General features: G+C 39.9%; 1 pseudogene across 1 annotated transcript in view; it reads left to right on the top strand.

Annotated features, from left to right (window-relative positions):
* Nucleotides 1-1,189: 1,189 nt before the first annotated feature.
* The window catches only part of LOC100588682, a 104,116-nt pseudogene continuing 79,555 nt past the window's right edge, over nucleotides 1,190-25,750 (top strand). Inside the window, exon 1 of the transcript XR_001115306.2 lies at nucleotides 1,190-1,258. The product of XR_001115306.2 is annotated as a 40S ribosomal protein SA pseudogene (transcript). The remainder of the gene's footprint in view (nucleotides 1,259-25,750) is intronic.

Raw genomic sequence — 25,750 nt, forward strand, 5'->3', positions numbered from 1 at the left:
AAAAAAAAAAAAAAAAAAAAAGAAAAAAAAAATTAGCCAGGCGTAGTGGTGCACAGCTGTAGTCTTAGCTACTTCGGAGGTTGAGGCAAGAGAATCACTTGAACCTGGGAGGCGGAGGTTGTAGTGAGCCAAGATCATGCCACTGCACTCCAGCCTGGGTGACAGAGCGGTGAGACTGCCTCAAAAAAAAAAAAAAAAAAGTCGTGAGACTCCATCTCAAAAACAAACAAATAAAAACAAAACTAAAGAAGAGTTTGGCTGCATTTAGAACCTGCAATGTTTGTGGTCTTGTGAAAAAAAAGTGGTATTGGTCAGCTGGGTGCAGTGGCTCACACCTGTAATCTCAGCACTTTGGGAGGATGAGGCGGGTGGATCACAGAGTCAAGAGATCAAGACCATCCTGGCCAACATGGTGAAACCCCGTCTCCACTAAAAACACAAAAATTAGCTGGGTGTGGTGGCGTGTGCCTGTAGTCTCAGCTACTCAGGAGGCTGAGGCAGAAGAATTGCTTAAACCTGGGAGGCGGAGGTTACAGTGAGCCAAGATCACGCCATTGCACTCAAGCCTGGTGACAGAGTAAGACTTCGTCTCAAAAAAAAAAAAAAAAAAAAGGTGGTATGTTCATTATCTTACTATATGCAAGAAGCTTAGTCTTTGTTTCCACCTTCCCTTGTGTGTTGGGTTGGAGGTTTATTAGGAGCTTTATCTTGCAATCAACCAGTAGACTAAGTTCATGATACATATGCCTTGACAAAATTTTTTCACTGTTTGTTGTTGTTTTTGATGCCTACAGTACTTTTATTATTGATATCTTCTTTTTTCCCTAGTCACAAATTAATTATTACACATAGATTTGCTAATGTACTGCCCAGATGGATTGTACTGCCCAATCCATCCCAAACCACTAATACTGTCAATGGTTCTGGAATAAACTCATTATCCTTCTGCTCTGAGCCAATCAGCCCCTATTCTGGTTTGATGGATTCTGGAGACATTTATGAGATTTAAGCTTAATATTTTCTGTGATAATTTAAGACGTTTAGAGACTGTCACGTGGGCATTTAAACTACTTTCTCCAAATTACTTTAGATGGCAATATGGAAGCCCAGCCACCTAGAGCAGTAAACAAGCAGGTGTGGACTAGGCAGCCCAAATCCTCTGACTCAGGACAGGCAGTGTGAAATTAACATGGGAAACACAACAGAGAAATGTGATGGTGCCCTGGGACCTGAGCTGCCTCCACAAGTGCTCCTGCAGGTGAGTTTCTGCTTCTGGAAGCAAAACTCTAGTTTTTATTGGCTTTCTGTGATGTATCTCTGTATGTCAGCCAGCAGTTGCTAGGTGCATCAGGATAGCAGTGACCAAAGGCAGTGGCTGTTTTTTTCTTTTTTTTTTCTCCCATGGCCTCTTTGTGAGGAAAGTCTAACATCTTAATCAGAAATAGCATGTGCCTGTAGGAGTCTGATGTTTTTCTCATTATAATTCCCACCTGTGCAGATGGCAAAGCACCTTTGCCCTGGGACAGATGCTTGCCACACACTGCTCACCATTGGTTCTCTCTCATGTCCCAGATTGTGAATTTTCCGAGTGTTAGAGCTGTTTTTTACCAGCTCATGAGGGCCCGTATTTTACATATCTCTTCTCAACTCCATGTTCAGTGATGTCAAGGGGCTTGAAAGTGGCCAGATTGGGAGTATTTGTAAATTAAGGCTTCCTTCCCCCTACCAAGGAGACTGGTTGGTAAACATTCACTGGCAAACCACTGGTTCCTTCCTTCCCTATCTAGCCTCCCAGGACTTAACTTTGGCATGTAGAACTTCAGTACACAACCCAAACTAAATATTTCTAATTCTTTGTACCTGACATCTTTGGTTCATTTATTGATTTATTTATATTTGAGCATACGCCAGGCACTATGTTACAGTTCCAGGGATAAAAAACAATATGACTTATCCTTTAAAAAAAAAAAAAAAAAAACTTACTGAACTTCAGGTGCAGCAGCTCAAGCCTATAATCCCAGCACTTTGGGAGGCCAAGGCAGGAGGACTGCTTGAGCCCAGGGGTTTGAGACCAGCCTGGGCAACCAAGTGAGACCCTGTCTCTATGAAAAAAAAAAAAAAAATTAGCTGGGCATGGTGGCAAGTGCCTGTGGTGTCAGCTACATGGGTGACTGCGGCAGGAGGACTGTCCAGGAAGTCGAGGCTGCAACATTTATATCATCCCCAAAAGAAACTGCATATATCCCAGCTTTTGCTCTCTCCCTGCTCGACCCCTTTTTTAACCACTAATCTATTCTGTCTCTATAGAATTGCCTATTCTGTCCATGATTACTTAAATGGAATCATATAATACAGCCTTTTATTTACCTATTTATATGGCCTTTTATATCTGTCTTCTTTTACTTAGCACAGCGTTTTTTTCTTCTGAGATGGAGTTTCGCTCTTGTTGCCCAGGCTGGAGTGTAGTGGTGCGATCTTGGCTCACTGCAACCTCCACCTGCTGGGTTCAAGCAATTCTCCAGCCTCAGCTTCCTGAGTAGCTGGGATTACAGGCATCTGCCACCACACCTGGCTAATTTTTTGTATTTTTAGTAGAGATGGGGTTTTGCCATGTTGGCCAGGCTAGTCTCGAACTCCTGGCCTCAAGTGATCCACCCGTCTCAGCTTCCCAAAGTACTGGGATTACAGGCATGAGCCACTGCATCTGGCCAGAACAATGTTTGCAAGATTCATCCATGTTGAAGCATTTATCAGTACTTTATACCTTTTTTAAAATAGACAATTTTGTAGGTCAGTTTTATTTTTATTTTTATTATTTATTTATTTTTGTAGAGCAATTTTAGATTCACAGCAAAATTGAGAGGAAGGTACAGAAATTTCCAGTGTCCCCCCACCCACACATACATAGCTTCCCTATTATTTTTTTTTTTTTATTTTTATTTTTTGAGATGGAGTCTCTCTCTGTCGCCCAGGCTGGAGTGCAGTGGCGCAATCTCGGCTCACTGCAGGCTCCGCCCCCCGGGGTTCACGCCATTATCCTGCCTCAGCCTCCCAAGTAGCTGGGACTACAGGCACCCGCCACCACGTCCGGCTAATTTTTTGTATTTTTAGTAGATACTGGGTTTCACTGTGTTAGCCAGGATGGTCTCGATCTCCTGACCTCCTGATCCACCCGCCTAGGCCTCCCAAAGTGTGTTGTTGTTGTTTTTGTTAAGACAGGATCTTAACAAAAGCTAGAGTTCAGTGGTGGGATCATAGCTCTCTCTGCAGCCTTGACCTCCTGGGCTCAAGTGACCCTCCCACCTGGGCCTTCCATTTACTGAGATAGACAACACTGGAAATAAAAAGGCAGGTTTGGGGAGAATAATTAACATGTTGTTTTAGATTTGTTGATGTTTTAGATTTTTATTTGACATCTAGAAGAGATGTAGAGGACACACTGGATATAGAAGACTATAGTTTGGGGAGAGAGCAAAGCTGGAGATTCAAAATTTGGAAGTCAATAGCATATTTGTCCTTTTTTTTTTTTTTGAGACGAAGTCTCGCTCTGTCACCCAGGCTGGAGTGCAGCGTTGCGATCTCCGCTCGCTGCAAGCTCTGCCTCCCAGGCTCACGCCATTCTCCTGGCTCAGCCTCCGGAGTAGCTGGGACTACAGGCGCCTGCCACCACGCCTGGAGAATTTTTTGTATTTTTAGTAGAGACGGGGTTTCACCGTGTTAGCCAGGATGGTCTCGATCTCCTGACCTCGTGATCCACCCGCCTCGGCCTTCCAAAGTGCTGGGATTACAGGCGTGAGCCACCGTGCCCGGCCAGCATATTTGTCCTTTACGGTCTTGTGACTTGATGAGATTACATAGGAGCAGACTCTAATAGAGAGCTAATGAGGTCACAATACCGAACCCTTGTGACTTTCTGCATTTGGAGGTCGGTAAAAGAGGATTCAGTAAGTGGGAGAAAAACCAGAAGACAACTTGACTTTAGAGCTGGATAAGTAAAAATTAAAATAATATTAATAGTTATAGTAATAAGGATGAGTATAACACAAGGTGGGGAGCAGTCTTCGTTTGGGAAATTCCTTGATAGTTATATTGAAATCTGTCTCTTAGAGTACAGATTTGAATAAAATAAAAAAAAGATTGTTAATCTGTTATTCATAAAAGATAAGCAGGAATTTGGAGGACAGGGAGAATTTTAGTGAGGGTATTGGGAATAATGGCAGAGTGGATGACTAAACAACACAGTAGGGTGGCTGAAGAACTTCTAGATTTTAAGTTATTTTAATAGCTAGAAGTCAATTCATCTGTTTCCCCAAGCCTTCAGTAATGTGTGCTACAGAGAAAAAGCTTTTAGTGTCTGGTGTGTGTGTGTCTCTGTGTGCATGTGTGTATTCATGTGTGCAACAATGAAGACACTCATATAGATTGGGTTCAGAGCTTAGCAGAGCGGAGGGGCAGAAGAGGCCACCCATCTTGAGAGAAGAGTGGAATGTAGACTTATGTAGGAATAGAAATTTGAAGGCAGAATGGCCATAGGAAGGGAAGTCATCGGGAATGCAGAGACATCTGGGGGTCTGGGATTGAACTAGCTTCTAGGTTATACCTCTATGACCTACTAGCTGCCTGATTCCTCCACCATGTTAACTGCTTTGTACTAGTATCTCCTGTTACTTAACTCTTAGTATTTATGCTGATTTACTTAGTTGCTTGGACTCCCATTCCTGCCTGCTGCTGGACAGCACCATTGGATTATCACTTTGCTCTGACAGCACTCTTTCCTTTTAAAATAGGCCAAATGAAATTGATGTGTATTTCCTGCTTCTAATGAACTACAAATAAATTAAATGAGAATGTGGCCTCCTCTGATGCAAAGAAGAATTGTATCTTGATATGTTTTCAGCTGCCAAGATTTCAAAATATGCCCAGAATTTTTTCCCCACTGCTAGGTTTGTCTAGTTTTTGTCGATAGTGGTGATTAACTTTTTGTGTCATCACTTGTATAAATTAACTCTAAATTAAAAGAAAATCTGTTTTGTTCTTCCTAAACAAAAGTTTAATTTTTAAGATCTTTGCTACCTTTTAGATAATGGCCAGTTGATTGTATTTTTTTTATACTCTGAATCTTTATTTCAATATCTGAAGACTAGAGAGAGGATACAGAAAAAAAAGACTACGTTCAAGTAACAGAAAAAATATTAGACTTATCAATTAGTTTTCAAACTCCCCAATAGTTCTTCATAAATAGTTGGATTAAACAATACTATTTTTTTGGTTTCTACCTAACCTCGTTCCTTCTTTAACTAACTCCCTTTTTTTTTTTTTAGACGGAGTCTTGCTTTGTTGCCCGGGCTGCGGTGCAGTGGCACGATCTCTGCTCACTGCAAGCTCCACCTCCCGGGTTCACGCCATTCTCCTACCTCAGCCTCCCGAGTAGCTGGGACTACAGGCGCCCGCCACTACGCCCGGCTAATTTTTTTTTTTTTGTATTTTTAGTAGAGACGGGGTTTCACCGCATTAGCCAGGATGGTCTCGATCTCCTGACCTTGTGATCCGCCCGCCTCGGCCTCCCAAAGTGCTGGGATTACAGGCGTGAGCCACCGCGCCTGGCCTAACTGCCTTTTATCTCTCCCTTTCTCCCTTCCTTCTTTTATTCCCAAATGTGTCCCATAACCCCCAAAGCTAAAGAAATCAGACATACTGAACCACTGCTGAATAGAGGAAGAGCCCAGATCTGATCTATTAATAAGTTCATATCTCAGCTTTACCACTTCCCATTCTTGTGACCTTCATAAGGTGTTTAACCTTTGTGCTTTGGTTTCCTAACCTTTAAAATGTGGATAATAATAGTACCTTATCACATGGGACTGCTAGGGAAACTGAAATAGATTATACACACATGAAGTACTTAGAGCAATGCCAAGCCTAATAAACACTTGCTGTCATTGCTTTCCACATTGCCTCAGATTTAAACAAGATACTAATACTAGAGGGAAATAATTAAAGTATATTTTGCAGTGTTGTCTGTTTGTATAGAAGAAGTAACTGGCGCTGGGAGAAAGATTAAATGTATTTGAAGAATAGATGAAAAAAGAGCCAGGTGATGGTCTGACTTATTTAAGCTAATTTAGAAAATACTCTACCAGTTAGTTTGCTTTCTTGCTTTCCTTTTTATTTTATTTTATTTTATTTTTATTTTTATTTTTTAAATGATGGGGTCTAGCTGTGTTTCCCAGGCTGGAATGCAGTGGCATGATCATAGCCCACTGCAACTTTGAACTACTGGACCCAAGCAATCCTCCCACTTCAGCCTCCCAAGTAGCTGGGACCACAGGTGCCTGTTGCTGTGCCTGGCTTATTTAAAATTTTTTTTTTTTGAAGAGATGGGGTTCTTGCTTTGTTTGTTCCTCAGGCTGGTCTCAAACTCCTGGCCTCAAGTGATCCTCCTGCTTCAACCCCTGGTTTGTTTTCTTTTTTGCTCTTCATTTCTGTGACTGCTACTTAGATGTCATTGAAAAAGATCATTTACTTTGATGTCTGCAGGCCTCATATTGGTCTTGCCACTAAGAAAAAAAAAGTGACTTTAAACAATTTATTTAACTTTGGGAGTCCTGATTTCTTATATCTAAAATGGAAAGAGTAACTTAGAATCAAACGGACTTTGGAAATGCACTATGAAAATATTACCAAGACCCACCCTTGTCTGGAAGCTTTCTAAGATTCTATGATTGCTAAATGAAGGATGTAAAATATGATTTTACAAAGTTCATCTGGCTTTTGCAGAGTCACTTACCCACACAAGTTCTACTCTATGTTTCTAGGAAAATTACTTCAATTAATCCCTGAATTGTAGCCCTCTCCCTTGGCGCAGCAAACAACAGATGTTCAATACTCCAGAACAGGAGACAGCAGTCTTGGTATATCAAAGGGAGGATACATTTTTTGTTCAACTATAATCACAGGGGAGTTTTGGAGGTGGGTAGAAATTTTTCCAGAGGAGAATAATTTCCTCTCCTTTATTCAAAACAGAAAGCAAATACAGATTAACAGCTCCTACCCGTGCAATGACAAAAGAAACCCAATTCGGTCATGGTCCTTCTCTCTTGGCTGCTCATCCTTAGGGCCCAAGCACTTGAAAAATCTCTGAATCACCAACAGACTAGAGTATAATAGCCCTTTTGGAGCAGTTATGGTCTGTCTTGTCAGAGGTCTTTGGGGGACACTTTAATCCTTCTATTAATGATACAATAGCCTGAAAATGGCTTCTTGGAAATCATCTGAATGTACCATTACAAACCCTCCATGAGTTAGCAATCCAACTCAACTGACTAAAAACTCCTTTCCTGATTTAGACAAAAATTATGTCAGGGCACGAGCAATAGTATAACACCTTAGAACACTTTTCTTTTTTCTTGGAACTTGCAGACACTATAAGTTTATATTAGAGACCTATCACCTATAGGATTTCACTGGAAAAGTCTTAGCTATTATAAATATTCTCTTTTATTAGCTAAAACCATAAGCCATTTCTTTTGGCCTTTCTAGTAGTGCCTCTCAAAAATAGTCAAACTGATTTACATTAAATCAAAACCATTTGCCCTTGCACAGGTCCTTGATTTTCTTTGTGGTAGGTTTGTGTAATTTTTTTCATTAACTGGTTCAGGCATTTTGGCAATTTCGGTGCTAAAGGGAGATTAATGGAAGTTTAATTCAATAAACTGCATAGGATTAAACCCAGTTTCCAAAGTGAAGTGATGTGAGCTATTTTAATAAGGCTCTTAACTTTTCCTCTTTCCTACCAAGACCCATGTTGGCTCCTGCCTTGACAAAATTATTTGTATATCTCTCAGAGCTATTTTCCTGATTGTGCAGTGTGTAACCAAGGTGGCCTATTTGATCCATTTAGTTTTTGTGGAAGTTTGTGCTTGGCTGAATGATTTTCTATAAAGCATTAGAAAATGTTCTTTCCACCTAACCACAGGGAAATATAATGAGGAAAGTGCTTCCTTTTCCAGCTGAAGGAAGTGATGTTCTGTATTAAAAGAAAAAGTCAGAAAAGAATTAGTAGGATATTGGTGGAAATAAGTCTTGGGTGGGGGAGCTCACAAGACTCTAGGAGAGATGACTCCCAAAAGAGGGAGTTAGATGCTGATGAAAGAATTAATCATGCAGTTCATAGAAACTGAACAAGAACAACAAATTACACTTAGCAAAGCAGGAAGAAAAAATATAACTATAAACGCAAGAATTAATGAATTAGGAAAATAACAAAATTGGCCGGGCATGGTGGCTCACTTCTGTAATCCCAACACTTTGGGAGGCTGAGGCGGGCAGATCACCTGAGGTCAGGAGCTCGAGACCAGCCTGACCAACACGGAGAAACGGCATCTCTACTAAAAAATACAATACAAAAATTAGCCAAGTGTGGTGGTGCATGCCTGTAATCCCAGCTACTTGGGAGGCTGAGGAAGGAGAATCACTTGAATCTGGGAGGCAGAGGTTGTGGTGAGCCAAGATTCCACTATTGCACTCTAGCCTGGGCAACAAAAGCCAAACTCCATCTCAAAAAATAAAATAAAATTACAAAATTATTAAATACATCCCATAGTATTTCTTATAATAAGAAAACAATAACAAATAAAAATATTCAAATAAGTTACTAGCTCATCTATTTATGAAAAATAGAGAAAAAACAGAAATACATAATTAGGAATGAGAAAGGTGAAATACCCACAGATAGGATATCAAAAAAAAGTATCAAAGATCAGGCTAGTTTATATGAAGACCTTAATGAAAGAAATTGTTTCCTAGAAAAATATGAATTATCAAAATCAATTAGAGAAAAGTTTAAAAACCTGGCCAACTGAATATTCATGAAAAAGATGAGAATATTGAAAAATCTCCATAAAGGATTTGAGCCCACATAGTTTCACATAGAATTTTTTTAACTCTTTAAGCTTCAGGCGATGCCTGTTATTTCTGCTGTTCCGGAATTGTTTTGTCTGGTTTTAGTTTGTTCTTTTCTCTTTCTTCTTTTTCTTTTTCTTTTTTAAACAAAGCCAGCCAACCTTGACAAAATTAACACACACCCACTCACACATAAAATAGATTACTTTCGCACATGAACATTGATAAAGCAACTCTAAGTAGAAAAATTTCAACAGAACTTAAGAAAAAATGTTGGCCGGGCACGGTGGCTCACGCCTCTAATCCCAGCACTTTGGGAGGCCAAGGCGGGCGGATCACGAGGTCAGGAGATCGAGACCATCCTGGCTAACACGGTGAAACCCCGTCTCCACTAAAAATACAAAAAATTAGCCGGGCAAGGTGGTGGGCGCCTGTAGTCCTAGCTACGCGGGAGGCTGAGGCAGGAGAATGGCGTGAACCCAGGGGGCGGAGCCTGCAGTGAGCTGAGATCGCGCCACTGCACTCCAGCCTGGGTGAAAGAGCGAGACTCCGTCTCAAAAAAAAAAAAAAAAGGAAAACATGTTAACCCTGATCAAGTAGGGTGTGTTAACATTTTGTGATTGCCATGTGAAAACTCACCTGTGACTCTTTAAGAGTCCATATTGGTTTATGGACCCGATAGGACCAGGCATTAATGTGGCTTTAGACATAAAAGTATTCACAGGCTTAAATAATGTCATTCTCTTTTATTTTTCAGCTTTTCCTCTCTCAATATGTTGACTACACCTTCCTCTGTGGGGAAAGGGAGATGGCAGTCAGCAACTTGAGGTTCATACTCTTTTGTTTTTTGGAAACGGAGTCTCGCTCTGTTACCCAGGCTGGGATGTAGTGGTGCGGTCTCAGCTCACTGGAAGCTCCGCCTCCCTGGTTCATGCCATTCTCCTGCCTCAGCCTCCTGAGATGCTGGAACTACAGGCACCCGCCACCATGCCCAGCTAATTTTTTGTATTTTTAGTACAGACGGGGTTTCACCGTGTTAGCCAGGATGGTCTCGGTCTCCTAACCTCGTGATCCGCCCGCCTCAGCCTCCCAAAGTGCTGGGATTACAAGCATGAGCCACCATGCCTGGCCTGAAGTGCATATTCTTCAGGCTCAGAAATACCAGCCACAAGAGACTGTTTTTTCTTCCAGCACTATTATAGCCCCCTGAGGAAGGAACTCTGGCCGATATTATGTTGTACGCCGACCTCTGGGTCAACCCACTTTATTGTTTTCTGTGCATTGTCTTTGTGCCGTTCTGTATAGTCAGTGATTGAGTACTCCACCAAAAACATGGAATGGGTTGAGAGGTCGCTTCTCAAACATGAGGATGCTGGTCAGTCAATACAGTATGTCCGTGATCTGAGGTTCATGATCAAGTCTGGCTCAATGTTATATAGTATTTATTATTATTGTACTATATTTGTAGTTCAAATGAGAACAAACATCAGATTCATTTCTTACGTGCCAAAAATGCATTTAATAAAATTCGACATTCATTCTCAAAAAAATTTGTAATTAAAATGGTAATAGAAGAATATACCCCCAAAATAGACATCTCAAGCTAACAGGTAATATAGGGTTTAGTGGTGAAATACTTGAGGACTTTCCGATAGTAATTAGCTTCGTAAGAATAGCATCTGATCAGTATTATGACTTAAAATGTTTATGGGATGCCTGTTTATATGTTTAGACACTGTACAAATAAAAAGAGATACAAATTTGAAAGGAACAGTCAAATTATCATTGCTTGAAGATTATTTAACTAAAAATTCAAGGGATCACGTGGAGATCTGTTGGATTCTATAATATGGCATCTCGCACATTTCACTCTTGTGTTATTCATCCTAGAGCCTTCTCACAAACTAATGATTCTCAATGTGTGGTTTCCAGACACCTGGAGGTTCCCAGGACAATTGGATGGGGTCAAAACTGTTTTCACAGTAATGCTAAGAACTTATTTGCCTTTGGTACTGTGTTGACATTTGCAGTAATGGTAAAGCAATGGTTGGCAAAACTATTGTCACCTTAGCTGGAATCTGCTGCCATGTACTCACAGTATAAGAAATTGCTAGTTTCACTTAAGGATGCATTATTCCAGCAGCCTAAATGGCTAATTCTATTAAATCTAGACACTTGAATAATATCGTTTTAATATTCTGTATGAGAAAATGGGAAGTACACATAAACATAAACCCTTCACTTGCAAATGGCATACAATGGATGCCCTGGGGAAAAACGTGTCATTCTTTGAGTTGTGAGTTGAATTAGCCACTTTTTACAGTCATCGCCATTTTTATTTGAAAGCATGACTGGCAGACAAGTTATGGCTATTTAAATTTAGGTATTTTGCAGAAATTTTATTTAACGTGAATGGCACAAGCCCATCATTTCAAGGAAAACAGCTGACAATATTTGTTGTCAATGATAAAATTCAAGTTTTTGAGCAAAATTAGAGTTTTAAAAACCTTAAATCTGTCACTAGGAGCTTGATAATTTCCAAATATGTAGAGACTTTCCTATGAAATTGGTGGTGATATTAACACATGTAATTTTATTGATAGTATAATATAATATGTAAACATTTGTAGCACCTTCAATTAGACCTCTGAGTCAGGGATCTAATATTTTCTAATTGACCAATGTATGACTTTGACAATCTATCAAGCATGAATGAAAGATCCATTCAAAGCACAACATAGACTAATAGATTTTCATATACCAGGCAGGGCATGAAAAACTCGTTTCTATAGTTTCAAATTTCTAAATTGCATCTTATCTTTAAGAAACTGTACTTGCCGGCCAGGCACGGTGGCTCACGCCTGTAATCCCAGCACTTTGGGAGGCCGAGGTGGGCGGATCACGAGGTCAGGAGATGGAGACCATCCTGCCTAACACGGTGAAACTCCGTCTCTACTAAAAATACAAAAAAAAAAAAAAAAAAAAAAAAAAAAAAAAATTAGCTGGGCGTGGTGGCGGGTGCCTGTAGTCCCAGCTACTCGGGAGGCTGAGGCAGAAAAATGGCGTGAACCCGGGAGATGGAGCTTGCAGGGAGCCAAGATCGCGCCACTGCACTTCAGCCTGGGCCACAGAGTGAGACTCCGTCTCAAAGGAAAAAAAAAAAAAGAAACTATACTTGCCATATTTTAATGGAGCATCAAAAAATAGTATACACAATTATTTGGAAAGGCTATTAATATACTCCTTCTATTTCCAACTTTATTTTTATATAAGACTGTATTTTCTTCATATACTTCAAGGAAAGCCAACATATTGCTGCAGACTGAATGCAGAAGCCAGTATAAGAATGCAATAAGCCACAGCTATCTTCTATTCAGGCAGACTGAAGACATTTTCAAAGTGTAAATCAATAAAGAAATGCTGCAGTTTTCACTAAATCTTTTCATTTGGAAATATACAATTTTCACAAAAATATTTTTTTGATAATATGTAATAGGGCCAGGTGCAGTGGCTCACGCCTGTAATCTCCACACTTTGGGAGGCCAAGGCGAGCAGATCACTTGAGGTCAGGAGTTCAAGATCAGCCTCGCCAACATGGTAAAACCCCGTCTCTACCGAAAATACAAAAATTACCGTGGCGTGGTGGCAGGTACCTCTAATCCCAGCTACTAGGGAGGCTGAGGCAGGAGAGTCACTTGAACCCAGGAGGCGGAGGTTGCAGTGAGCTGAGATGGCACCATCGCACTCCAGCCTGGACAACAAGAGTGAGATTCCCTCTCAAAAAATAAAAATAAAAAATAAAAATATGTAATAGATTTATTGTTACTTGAAATATATGAATAAAATTTTTAAAAATTAGTTTTAATTTCAAATATTGAGAGATATAACTCATGTAAAAAGCCCGTTGGAGAGCTTCAGTGATTTTTAAACGAGGGGTTCTGAGTTCAAGGAGTTTGAGAAATGCTGGCATATCTTAATCCCTCAGTTTGAAAATCTCCCTCTCTACTACAGGCATGCCTCATTTTATTGTACGTTTCTTTACTGCACTTTACAGATATTGAGGGTTTTTTTTTTTACAATTTGAAGGTTTATGGCAACCCTACGTTAAGCAAATCTATTGGCACCATTTTTTCAACAGCATGTGCTCACTTTATATTTCTGTGTCACGTGTTGGCAATTCTCACAATATTTCAAACATTTTCATTATTATATTTGTTATGGTGATCAGTGATTAGTGATCTTTGATGTTACTATTGTAATTGTTTTGGCATCTCTTGAACCATGCCCGTATAAGATGGCAAAACCGAACTGATAAACATTGTATGTGTTCTGACTCTCCCACTGACCAGCCGTTTCCTCTCTCCCTCTCCTTGGGCATCCCTATTCTCTGAGATAAAATGATCTTGAAATTAGGCCCATTTACAACCCTTCAGTGGCCTCCACTTAGAGTGAAAGAAAGAGTTTCATGTCTCTCACTTTAAATTAAAAGCAAGAAATTACAAAGCTTAGTGAGGAAGGCATGTCAAAAGCTGAGACAGGCTGCAAGCTAGGCCTCTTGTGCCAGATAGACAAGTTGCTAATGCAGAGGAAAAGTACTTGAAGCAAATTAAAAGTGCTACTCCAGTGAACACACAAATGATATGAAAGCAGAACAACCTTATTGCTGATACAGAGAAAGTTTTATTGGTCTGGAATAAAGATCAAACCAGCCACAACATTCCCTTAAACCAAAACCTAATCCAGAGCAAGGCCCTAACTCTTTTCAATTCTGTGGAGGCTGAGAGAGGTGAGGAAGATGCAGAAGAAAAGTTTGAGGTTAGCAGAAGCTGATTCAGGAGGCTTAAGGAAAGAAGCTGTCTCCATAACTTACAAGTGCAAGGTGAAGAAGTGTGTGCTGATGTACAAGCTGTGGAGGTTATCCAAAAGATCTAGCTCAGATAATTGGTGAAGGTGGCTATAGTAAACAAAAGATTTTTAATTTAAACAAAACAACCTTATGTTAGAGGAAGGTGCCATCTAGGACTTTCATAGCTAGAGACGAGAAGTCAGTGCCTAGCTTCAAAGGACAGGCTGACTCCCTTGTTAGCAGTTAATGTAGCTGGTGACTTTAAGTTGAAGCCAATGCTCATTTACCATTCTGAACACCCTAGGTCCCCTAAGAATTATGCTGTATCAACTCAGTCTGGGCTCTATAAATGGAGCAAGAAGGTCTGAACATCTGTAAACATCTGTTTACAGCCTGCTTTACTGACCATCTTAAGCCAGCTGTTGTGGCCTACTACTCAGACAAAAGACTCCTTTCAAAATATGGTTTCTTATTGACAATGTGTATAGTCAAGCAAGAGCTCTGATAGAAATATACAAGGAAATTGGTGTTGTTATTAATGCCTGCTAATATAACATTTATTCTGCAGCCCATAGATCAAAGTGTCATTTTTACTTTCAAGTTGTATTATTTAAAAATACATTTCATAAGGCTATAGCTGCCATAGATAGTAATTCCTCTGATGGATCTGGGCAAAGTAAATTGAAAACCATTTGGAAAGGATTTACCATTCTAGATACCATTAAGAACATTGGTGATTCACAGGAGAAGGTCAAAATATCAACAGAAACAAGAGTTTGGAAGAAGTTGCTTTCAACCCTCATGAATGACTTTGAAGGGTCCAAGACTTTAGTGGAAGAAGTACTTGCAGATGTGGTGGAAATAGAAAAGAGAACTAAAATGAGAAGTGGAGCCTAATGATGGGACTGAATTGCTGTAATCTCATGGTAAAACTTGAGTGGATGAGGGTTGCCTCTTTTTTTAACTGCTAATTTATGTTCGGGGTACACGTGCAGGTTTGTTACATAGGTAAACTTGTGTTGTGAAGGTTTGTTGTGCAGATTATTTCATCACCCATGTATTAAGCCTAGTACCCATTAGTTATCCATCCTGATCCTCTCCCTCCTCTCAACCTTCATCCTCTAATAGGTCCCAGTGTGTGTTTTTCCCTCTATGCACCCATGTGTTCTTACCATTTAGCTCCCACTTATAAGTGAGAACATGCGGTATTTGGTTTTCTGTTCCTGTGTTAGTTTGCCAAGGATAATGGCCTCCAGCTCCACACATGTCCCTGCAAAGGACATGGTCTCGTATAAGTTGTTCTCTTAAAAGACATGTACACACGTATGTTCATTGCAGCACTATTCACAATAGCAAAGACATGGAATCAACCTAAATTTCCATCAATAATAGACTGGATAAAAAAAATGTGGTACATATACACCATGAAATAATGTAGCCATAAAAAAGAGAGTTGCTTCTTATGGATACACAGACAGTGGTTCTTGAGATGGATTCTACTCCTGGCAAAGATGCTATGAACATTGTTGAAATGACAACAAAGGATTTAGAACATTTGATAAAGTTAGTTGATAAAGCAGCAGCAAGTTTTGAGAGGTGTGACTTCTGTTTTGGAAGAAATTCTACTGTAGGTAAAATGCTATCAAACACTATCACATGCTACAGAGAAATCTTTTGTGAAAGGAAGAATTCATTGATGTGGCAAACTTTACTGTTGCCCTATTTTAGTGAATTGCCACAGCCACCCCAACTTTTAGCAACTACCACCGTGATCAGTCAGCAGTCATCACCACTGAGGTAAGGCCCTCCACCAGCAAAAAGACTACAAATCACTTCAGGCTCAAATGATTGTTAGCATCTTTTAGCAATGAAGCATTTTTAAGTTGAAGTATGTACACTGTGTTCTTGACATAATGCTATTGCATACTCACTAGATTGCAGGATGGTGCTAACATTATTTTTATATGCACTGGGAAACCAAAAAAATTGGTGTGACTTGCTTGATTGCTAAACTCACTTTATTGTGATGGTCTGAAACCAAATCTGCAATATCTTCAGGGTATGCCTGTATCTCTCTCCCAGCTCTCTCTCATTCTCTACCACTGAGCTTGAAGTAAAGTCCCCAACCTCCCAATTTCCTAGACAGGACGATACCACCCAGTGAGGAGTGCCTGTGCATCCCTGTGTTTCTCCTCCATGGCACAGTCACCAACCTCCAGGTTGCATTCCCTCTTTCTGCCTTCTTACCGACTAAGTCAAAGAAGTCCTTTCTTGTACTTCCAAAGTATTTAAAGGGACATTTGTATCTAGTTTCAACATCTAGGGCAGTGCTTTGCTTGCAATTAGTTAAATTAGGCTATTTTCAGAATACAGTAGTACCCCCACATTTGTGGGTTTCACATCTACAAATTCAAACAATTGCAGATCAAAACTATTGTAAAAAATAAAAATGGCAATAAAACAATAAAAGTAATAGAAATAAAAAATATAGTATAACAACTATTTCCATAGTATTTGTAGCAATGTTAGGTATTATAAGTAATCTAAAGGTGATTTAACATGTACAAGAGGATGTGTGTAGGTTATATGCAGGTAGAATGTCATTTTATATAAGGGATTTGAGCATAGTGGATTTTGGTATCCATGGGAGTCCTGGAACATATCCTTTGCAGATATCAAGGGGCAATAGTATATTGGTTCCATTTTAAAATTTAATTTAAATACCAAATTGCAATGATTAAAATTGGTATGACCTTATTTTGATGCCTCTATTTCATTATTATCTTATTCTCTATCATTGGTCCTAAAGCCCTCTTTCCTCTGCTCCTCCCTCACCCTCAGAAGTAGTGAAACCGGTTAATGTAGGATATTTTAATGCCAAAAACTGAGGGACAGACTCATTGCCAATAATTCAGTCCAATCTGTGTAAACATCAGAGATTAAAGATTGTTGCTTCTTACCTTCCCCACTTCTAAAAATTTAGGTCACTTTGCAATCTGGAATGCAGAAAGGAGAAGAGTGGTTAGTTTAGTTCTGATTATTTGATTACTGTGGGTCAGTGAGGCTCCTGCGAGGATTCTAGACCATCGTTTTTTCTTAGTCAACTTCCTGCATTGTGGAGGGGAGGGCTCTCTCAATTTTTTTTTTTTTTTTTTTTGAGACGGAGTCTCGCTCTGTCACCCAGGCTGGAGTGCAGTGGCGCGATCTCGGCTCACTGCAAGCTCCGCCTCCCGGGTTCACGCCATTCTCCTGCCTCAGCCTCTCCGAGTAGCTGGGACTACAGGCGCCCGCCACCACGCCCGGCTAATTTTTTTGTATTTTTTTTTTTTAGTAGAGACAGGGTTTCACCGTAGTCTCGATCTCCTGACCTCGTGATCCGCCTGCCTCGGCCTTCCAAAGTGCTGGGATTACAAGCGTGAGCCGCCGCGCCCGGCTGCTCTCTCACTTTTAAGGTGCCTTGATAAATTAACTTGGGTAGACCTTTTCTGAGAGTGGGTAAGCACGTTTCTTCCAGGAATAAAAGTCTCACTGAAAAGAGTGAAATGAAAACTGACCAGGAACAAAGGCATCATTAATTTCAAGTGGAAGAAATAATTCACAAAGCTGAGATAAGTCACTTCTCATGGGTAAACTATTTCCTTTTGTATACTTTGGTCACCTTGGTATACACTACTATACAGAAACCTACTGGAATACTTTTATTTATGCTCTTAGATTTTCAACACCCTTAGTCCCATGAGCTCAAAATGCCAGAAACTTCAAATTGTACCCATAGCTTCATTATTATTCCTCCAAACTTCCCTTCTGCTGTAGCCCACAAACTTTTTACCCTCTGAGTAGGTGAGCAGTAGTTACAGATACCATATTTAAGTTCTCCTCCTCTTGGCCAGGTGCCACTTCTTGTGGTTAAAGGAAGAAGCATAAAAACTTATTAAAAAGTTCTGAAAATACATCAAACACTCAACACAGTGTGTGCTCATGATTTGTGTGGAAATGAATTACAAAATGTAGATTGAATTTCCCTCTAAATTCAAATGACTTGAACAAAATGAAAGAAAATAGTACATGGCACAGATGTAAGCACCATGTAATTTTTCTTTCAAATAGTTTTTATGAAAGCTCACCATTGTCTATTTTACTCAGCCCTTAAGTATTGATTTAGACTACTATAATTTTTAAAGTCAACATCCAAAATTATTGGACTTTTTTGCTCTCACAAAATCAAATCTGTTAGTGTTTTAAGAACATTTCACTTGAAAAAAAAATCAGAGAATCTTCTTCATCTTCTTCTGATTCTTAACATGCTTTTGAAAGGGGAAAGTTTAGTTCATTGCTGAAAGTTACTTATAAGTTGATGTTGAAGTCCATATAGAACCCTATGCATAGAATGAATATATATTTACACATGTGTGAATACATTTGTGTGTATATGTATGTGTGTATATATATTTTCTTTTTGTTCTGTGTTTATTTTAAAGGCTTGATAAGTCCTGCAATCCCTATTTCTAAGCATGAACTTCCACAAAATGAAATGTCATTGTATTATATTATTATATTATATGTCAGATATTATATAATTTTGAGATTTCTTACAGGCTTGTTCTAAACATTAAAAAATAAAGCATGTCTCCAACAGTGTGTTCAATTTCCTGCATGATCTTTGGAAATGCTGTAATTAAAAAGAATGTAACACGTGGGATCTGTACTCTTGCTTATTATGACTTTAAAGGCTTCAAGGCCTTCTGCCTGCATACAAGTCAAGATGCCCAGAATAAACAATGGCAAGTGATAGTTTTTGGTCTTGCTGTAACTTTCCACTAATCATCAGCAGGTTTTGAGACTGCACTGTAGAAATCCTGGATAACTCCTGTTTATTTTTTTCATGTATAAGCAGTACATGGGAGGAATACTGAATGTTTGGTATCCATACTTTTTGTCCTCAAGCTATGTACCATAAGGGAAATTGAGGCTCAGAGACTTTTTCTACGATAAAAATAGAGCTCACACATCTAGATCACCAACATCTCTCTGCTAGGATTCAGATGTCCTATCTTTATACACTTAAAAGCAGACCACAAATGCATGTGTTACTCAGTTACGTATATCCCTTGCATTTCCTTGATGCAGTTAAAATTGTGAATGTATTGTTTGATGTCTTAATTTCCTTAGGCTGTCGAGATGATGTCTGTTGACTCTAAATGTCAGAGCTCCCTCATTACTGAACATGCAGGAAGTTGAACACAGCTCTTAAGAAATTTATGTATTTAAAGGAACTCATGCAAGCTGAAATAAAAATAGAAGTGATATGAGAGTTTTTCTGTATCTACTGAGGATAGCAGGACTGGAAAGTGCAATAGGGAAAAATAAATCAGATCAGCCCAAGAAATAGGGAGTCATAAGAGCAGTGATTCTAGGTTACGTTACAACAAACAAGTTTTTCTGGGTAGGAAATACAATTAACAGTGTTGAAGAACTTGGCTTTTGGACAGTAACTATTGCTGGGTTTCATGGCCTGTTTTAGTAGAGATGGGCTAAGGGGAAGCTGAGAGTGACCTTCTAGCTTCTGCTACTTTCTCAAATGGCAAGATGCCATATTTTGGGGTAGCTTGTCCTGAACCCCAACCATCCTATATGTTTAAACTAGTTACTTTATCCTCTTTTGTCTAAAGGAATAAAAAATTACCTTAACCATACCAATAGAAATACAAGTTAGAAAATATCAATTTCACAGTAGCATTGAAACTGATTAAGATAGAAGACAAATGTGTGTCAGCAGTCACAACCCTCCATCGTCTCCCTTTGCGTGTGGGCTTTGTTTCCCATCATTGTCCAGTAGAAGTTTTTGTACGGCTTAGATGGAGCCATCCACCATAAAGTGGTAACAATGATCCACTATGGTGAACTCCACTTACAGGAGAAGAGTGTAGAGCAAGATCAGATCTGCCTAAAGCTGAGAACATCCTTGTGGGTGCTGGCTGTAGAAAAAAATTTCCAGTGAACCCGTCTTAGGTCATTCTGTTTTCTCAGATTTGTTGCCACCACCATGCTAAAGACTGGTAAAAACCAAAGAAGTCTGTATTTTCTTATGTCCGTTATTTTAAGTAAAGATGGCAGTATGGGCAAAGTAAGGTACAGAAACTTCAAACATTTGCCTGATTTTTTTTTCTTTTCCAGGATAGCAGTTCCCTTCTCATTTGGGATCGTTTTTGCCTGTGTAAGTATATTTTTCAGGGTCCAGTGAACTGAGAAGTGCTGTTCATTATGAGGTGATGCCTCAGATCAGCCTTGTTGGCATAGAATGGAATGTCCCAATGATGATGGCAGCTGTGCTTGTCTACTCGTTTGTTCTGAACAGTTTCTACACATTTACAGGGTGATTTATTGCAAGCCCAGCTACTTTGCTTATTTTTTCAGTAGTTGAAATTAAAAATAATTCATTTGTAATTGAATCTCGGAGAGAAATAATATTAAGCATACTTTCAGTCAGAGAAGGGGCAGAAAGTGGAAGTTTGTCTCACAAATTAAAGCCATCTGCACGAAGATGCGCGGTTGTTTAGGGTGGACCTGTGGATGGTGGTTGGAATGCATTTTTAACTTTAGGACATGCTTTCTTTTGGGGTTTGAGCTTAAAAATAACTGTGTTTTTATGATTAGCATGACTAGCACTAGTAATCCAGAAATAAAATAAGAGTTTAAAACACATGTGCACACATTCACACCTACACACATCTATTGCAAACACACACACACACACACACTAACAGTACTGCACAGATTCAGAATGAAAGTTCAAAAAGACCCAAGTGGAAACATTTCTAATAGAACTAAATGAAGGAACACTGGAGACTGAAGCAAAGAAGGGGTTTGGGGTTTAGTAAAGGTGAGAGAAAGCTACAGAAGTTCGTTAGCAATGGTTCTGACAACTGTTTTTGCAGTTACTGTGTCCTTCAGAATAGAGAATTGGGTTACACTGACAACTTCATTCAGGCCTTTTTTTTTTTTTTTTTTTTTTTTTTTTTTTTAGACAGAGTTTCACTCTTGTTGCCCAGGCTGGTGTGCAGTGGTGCTATCTTGGCTCACTGCAACCTCCGCCTCCCTGGTTCAAGCAATTCTCCTGCCTTGGCCCCCAAGTAGCTGGGATTACAGGCATGAGCCATCACGCCTGGCCACCATTTGCTTTTTAAGCAGCATTCACTTTCTCCATTAATTCGTATTCTTTCATTTGTTTACATATTTGTCTATTTATTCCGTCAGTCATTTTAAGAGGAGTTTATTGGGATCCTTGGGTATTCTTTCTTCTTTGTAGGGTCTGTGGTAACCCAAAGTCACAAGGATGAAGCCTCTGCCTCATGTGAGTGCCCTAAGGAGACAGGTTTGTAATACATTGTTTTTATAGTGAGCACGTGGAGATAGTTGTAGAGACAAAGTGCTGTGGGACGACAAAAGAGTGACAGCAGCTTTACTAAAGACAGCAGTTGGTGAGGTTCTTATAATTGGTCCCTGACCATTCAGCTTGTCTTGCCATCCAAGATCCCCTTGGCTAAATTCCAGGTGAGTCTGTTTTCTCTTTTTCTATCCCCACTTGTTTTCCTTCTTACCATCCTTTCTCTAGGCTTTACATCTCCTTTCTCATTCATTGAAGACTTGAGTTAACCATTTTTTTCCTTCTAATTTATGGGGAAAGATGTCATTTTCCTTGGCCTTCTGTGTTGTGTGTTGACCTAAACATCAGGGGAGTCCTTTCCATCAAAACATTAATGCATCAGTCTCACAGTATAACAAATACAACTCTCTACAATATGATCTTACCACACCTGGGAACCTAGGAGTCAGAGTTGTGAGGCATAAGGAAATCAGATGCTGTGTGTGATTTTGTTTGGTGGAAGAGAATGAACCAAGGAATCACAGGTTCCAGGTGAGTTCTGAGAAAAATGTGCTGCTTCTTTGAAAGGTAGGATACAGGATTCTAAAAAGGCCTCTGGGCTACTAAAGGGTTGAGAAAATACTTAGATATATTGGATTTCACCGTTGTAAACTTATTACAAAGAATATTTAAATGAAAGGTAGTTGCTATGTGACACAGATATGGAGAAGAGAGGATGTCATTAGAGACATCTTCATTTGAAGGGTATGGGCTTCACATGGATGGTAGAAGTAAAGTCACAGTTTCCTTCCACTCATGTCACTGCATGCAGCGGCATCTTATCATGTTACTTGAAAAGATTCTTGAAAGCCGTTGTCAAAAGACTGAAAGAAGAAGACAAGCAGATGAGCTATTCTCCGGAATACAAGTAAGGGAAGACACGGAGATCAGAGGCTACCTCAAGGCCCACAGGCAGCATCCCTGAGGCTACCTGCTTACCCTTTAGGAGCTGGCTGCCTCTGAAGAATGAGGAATGCATTTCTCGGGCCTCAATTTCCAAATATTTTAATTGAGAAGCTTGATTAGATTAAACTTCCTCAATTTCTTTTCTGCAGCACATTAGAAGTGTGATGAACCTTCCATGTGCAAATCTCAGAGCACTGATTGTGCCTAAACCCTTTTCTTTCCCATAAAAGAAATCTTAATGGAAATTAAGCAAACTACCATTATCCTAGGAATGGCCTTGAGTTCTCACCAATTTATAAAAGCAAATTTTTGTACTTTGATGATTATTAGTATTAAGTTAACTTATGAATTCCTACTTTGTTATAGACAACTGCCAAAAAGGACAACTCCAAGAAGCTGGAAGATCTAACATTCTAGATTTCATGTTTCCCAGTACCTGTGAAGAAAGGGGTTAATATAGCCAGGCCTGAGACTGCTATTCTTAGAAAGGCCTGTCAGTAAGATTGGTGTTTGACTGGCATCTGGGAGCCTGACTGGTAAACAGTCTCCAGTTTTGATATAAAACTTTCATTAAGTGGTAAAGCTGGCTTACCTGGTTTGTGCAAACATACGGTTCATGCTGAATACTTACTTTTTTTCTAAGGGTCTGGAATTTTAGTGCATGCTAGGCAGAGGATGCTTACATGACTAGTCCCCAGTCATGTGGTGCTTAGTCTCTATTGAGCTTCCCTGATAAACAGTTAGTTGCTAGAGCGGAATTAAGGGCATCTTATTTGACTCCACTGGGAGAGGACTCTTGGAAGCCTGTATCTAATTTCTCCATGTATCTTTTTCCTTTGATGATTTTCCTTTGTATCCTTTTGCTGATGTCTCTATGCTGAGTCCTGTGAGTCCTTCGAACAAATCTGGTGCTGGAGATCCCGATATAGGCCACACACTGATTTTTTAAAAATCTTTTATTAAATGTTGCCTACTAAGTAACTTTTGGGGGTGAGGAGACAGAGTAATGGGGCAAGAGCAAAGATGAGTAACACCCAGTTGTGCCCCAGTTTAGTGGGTTAACTTGACTTACACAAGGAAGCAAATGCAATAGAGAGTGATGGTAGGCGGGGCAGGAAGAGGATGTGGGTTGCTGAAGGTGAGATAAGTATGGTGGAAGTTAACGTTTGTAATGGGGTTAAGAGGGTTATAATACGTGGTGCTCTTAATGCCCATTGCAATGTATAGACGATTTAGGGAGCATGACCTGAGCGTGGAGGTAAGGAGAAGTCCCAAAAAATGGTAAAAAAAAAAGAATAAGGATATATTTGAGAAGGGGTGTTCTGAGACACAAGGGCCCAGAATCATATACTTAGCTTTCTTCTAACTAAAAAAGAAGGGAATGGTATTGAGTGAGGAACACTTCAAAAGAGCCATCAACTTCAGATTGGTGTTGCAGGAATTCCAAGTCAGTGAAATCGAATCTAAATCCTTGAGTAGCAATAAGCATGGTGTGATGATAATGAAAATAATAATGACTAAACGTATTGAGTGATTCCTGTGTGCCACATACTGTTGTTAAGCTATTATATGCATTGAATCTTTTAATTATCCTGGCAACCTGTGAGGTAAGTACTTTTCTCAACCTCCTGTTTTACAGATACAGAAGTAGAGGTCCTGAAAGTTACTTTTCTCAAGGTTATAGACCTAGTAGACCCTACTTAAAACTTCCATGCTCTACTGCTGTGGAAGTTAATAGAAGGTTGATCTGTTGAAGGCAGGACTTTTTTCCTATCAGCATATACCGTTTCTAGGAACACTCTAGAGCTCATCCAAGACAATGGAGTCCTGAGGAGAAAGGCAAAAGCAGTAACCTCTCCTCTTGCCTAATGTCATGGTCACAGGAGTATGGGGAGGCAGTGGTGTGCAGTGGCTTAGTGCCTGTCTTTTGAGTCAGTGGAAACTGGACTATACCTGCTCTGTTGCTTATTAGCTGACTGATTTGGGACAGGTTGCTTAGATTTCTCTGTGCCTCAAGTCCTTCATGCATAAGCTGCAGGAACCTACTATCTACCATAATGTGGCTCCTGCGAGGACTGAATGCTATAAGATGGTGATTCTAAATTGGTGGCACACTGCCTGGTCCATAGTAAGAACTCAACAAATGGTAGCTATTACTAATTAGTAGGAAATAGAGTATTCTCCCACCAATTTCCATTTTATGGCCACTTTTAATTTACCACTAATTACCTTTTGATGGCATTGGTATACAGCATTTAATTGACTGAGAAATTCCATTAATACTTCATAATGAAGTACACAAATTATATGGGGAAAACATTGTGGTGGTGTTCTAAGGGAAGGCCTACTTTTTCCTTCTTCAAATATCTAAAAGTTGTGAGGATGACTGTATATCAATAACTTGGTAACTGTCAACAGTTTAATGTGAGTGGGACCATTAGGCTCCTCATGAGTGAGCAATATAGTCATTTTGCAGTCTTACCTCTTTGTGTAATCCATCAAGGAAAGTGCCATACTCTTAGTCATGTCCCTCTCTCCACCACCACCATTACTATGTCCATCAAATCCTATCCCTGGGGTAATTTTTGTTTTGTTTTGTTTTAGATAGAGTTTCACTCTGTTGCCCAGGCTGAGGTGCAGTGGTGCGATCACAGCTCACTGTAGCCTTGAACTCCCAGGCTCAAGCGATCCTCCCACCTAGGCCTTCTGAGCAATTGAGACCATAGGTATGTACCACCATGCCTGGGTAATTTTTATTTTTATTTTTTGTAGAGATGGAGTCTTGCTATGTTGCCTAGGTTGCTCTCAAACTCCTGGGCTCAGGCAATCCTCCTGCCTCAGCTTCCCAAAGTGCTGGGGTTACAGGCATGAGCCACCGCACCTGGCCACTAAGGTAATTTTTGGATGTGTGTCTTTACTCAGCCATCAGCATTACTCTTAGGATGAGAGTGTTAGCACTCCTGGTAGGTACTCATGTCCCGTCCTTTGAACCTTAGTCACATTGCTGGTTCAGCACACTTGGTGAAATGGTGACAACTGTTGAGACATCTTTGTGGACACTTTCCAGCATCTTTAATCCTCTTCATCAACATGCTGCCTCTACCAGTGTCCTGAATGATGTCCTCAACTACATGTCACTAGCTGCCTTCTCCCTTCCGCTGGCCTGCCTTGAAAAACAGTAAAAAAAAATTGTGCTCACAGCCACTTACGGATTGTCAGTTCTTCTTTCTCAATGATCTTCAGTGACCCAAAGTCCCTGTGCCCAGGCCTTGAACCCATGCCATGGGCATTAACATTTCTTCTTGCAAGGCTGAAGGCAAGGGGTGTAAAATGAGCTTCCTGGCTATTCAAATAAAGGGGCTTTTTTCCACCCACTGTCTCTCTCACTCTTGCTGGTATTCAACTCCACCATGACTCCTAGCTTTTTTTCACCCGTACTTCCTCAGCCTTTATTTCTCCTCTATTTGCATTGAGGATGTTTTTCTTAGGTATTACTTTACATGTACCCTTACTAAAATGTATCAATTGTTATTGCCATTTGAAATATTTTCTGGCCAGACATGGTGGCTCATTCTTGTAACCCTAGGACTTTGGGAGGCTGAGGCAGGTGGATCGCTTGAGCCCAGGAGTTTGAGACCAGCCTACTGGTCATGGTGAGACATGGCAAAACCCCA

Source organism: Nomascus leucogenys, chromosome 2 (assembly GCF_006542625.1).
Source record: "Nomascus leucogenys isolate Asia chromosome 2, Asia_NLE_v1, whole genome shotgun sequence".
In the NCBI taxonomy this organism is placed as follows: domain Eukaryota; kingdom Metazoa; phylum Chordata; class Mammalia; order Primates; family Hylobatidae; genus Nomascus; species Nomascus leucogenys.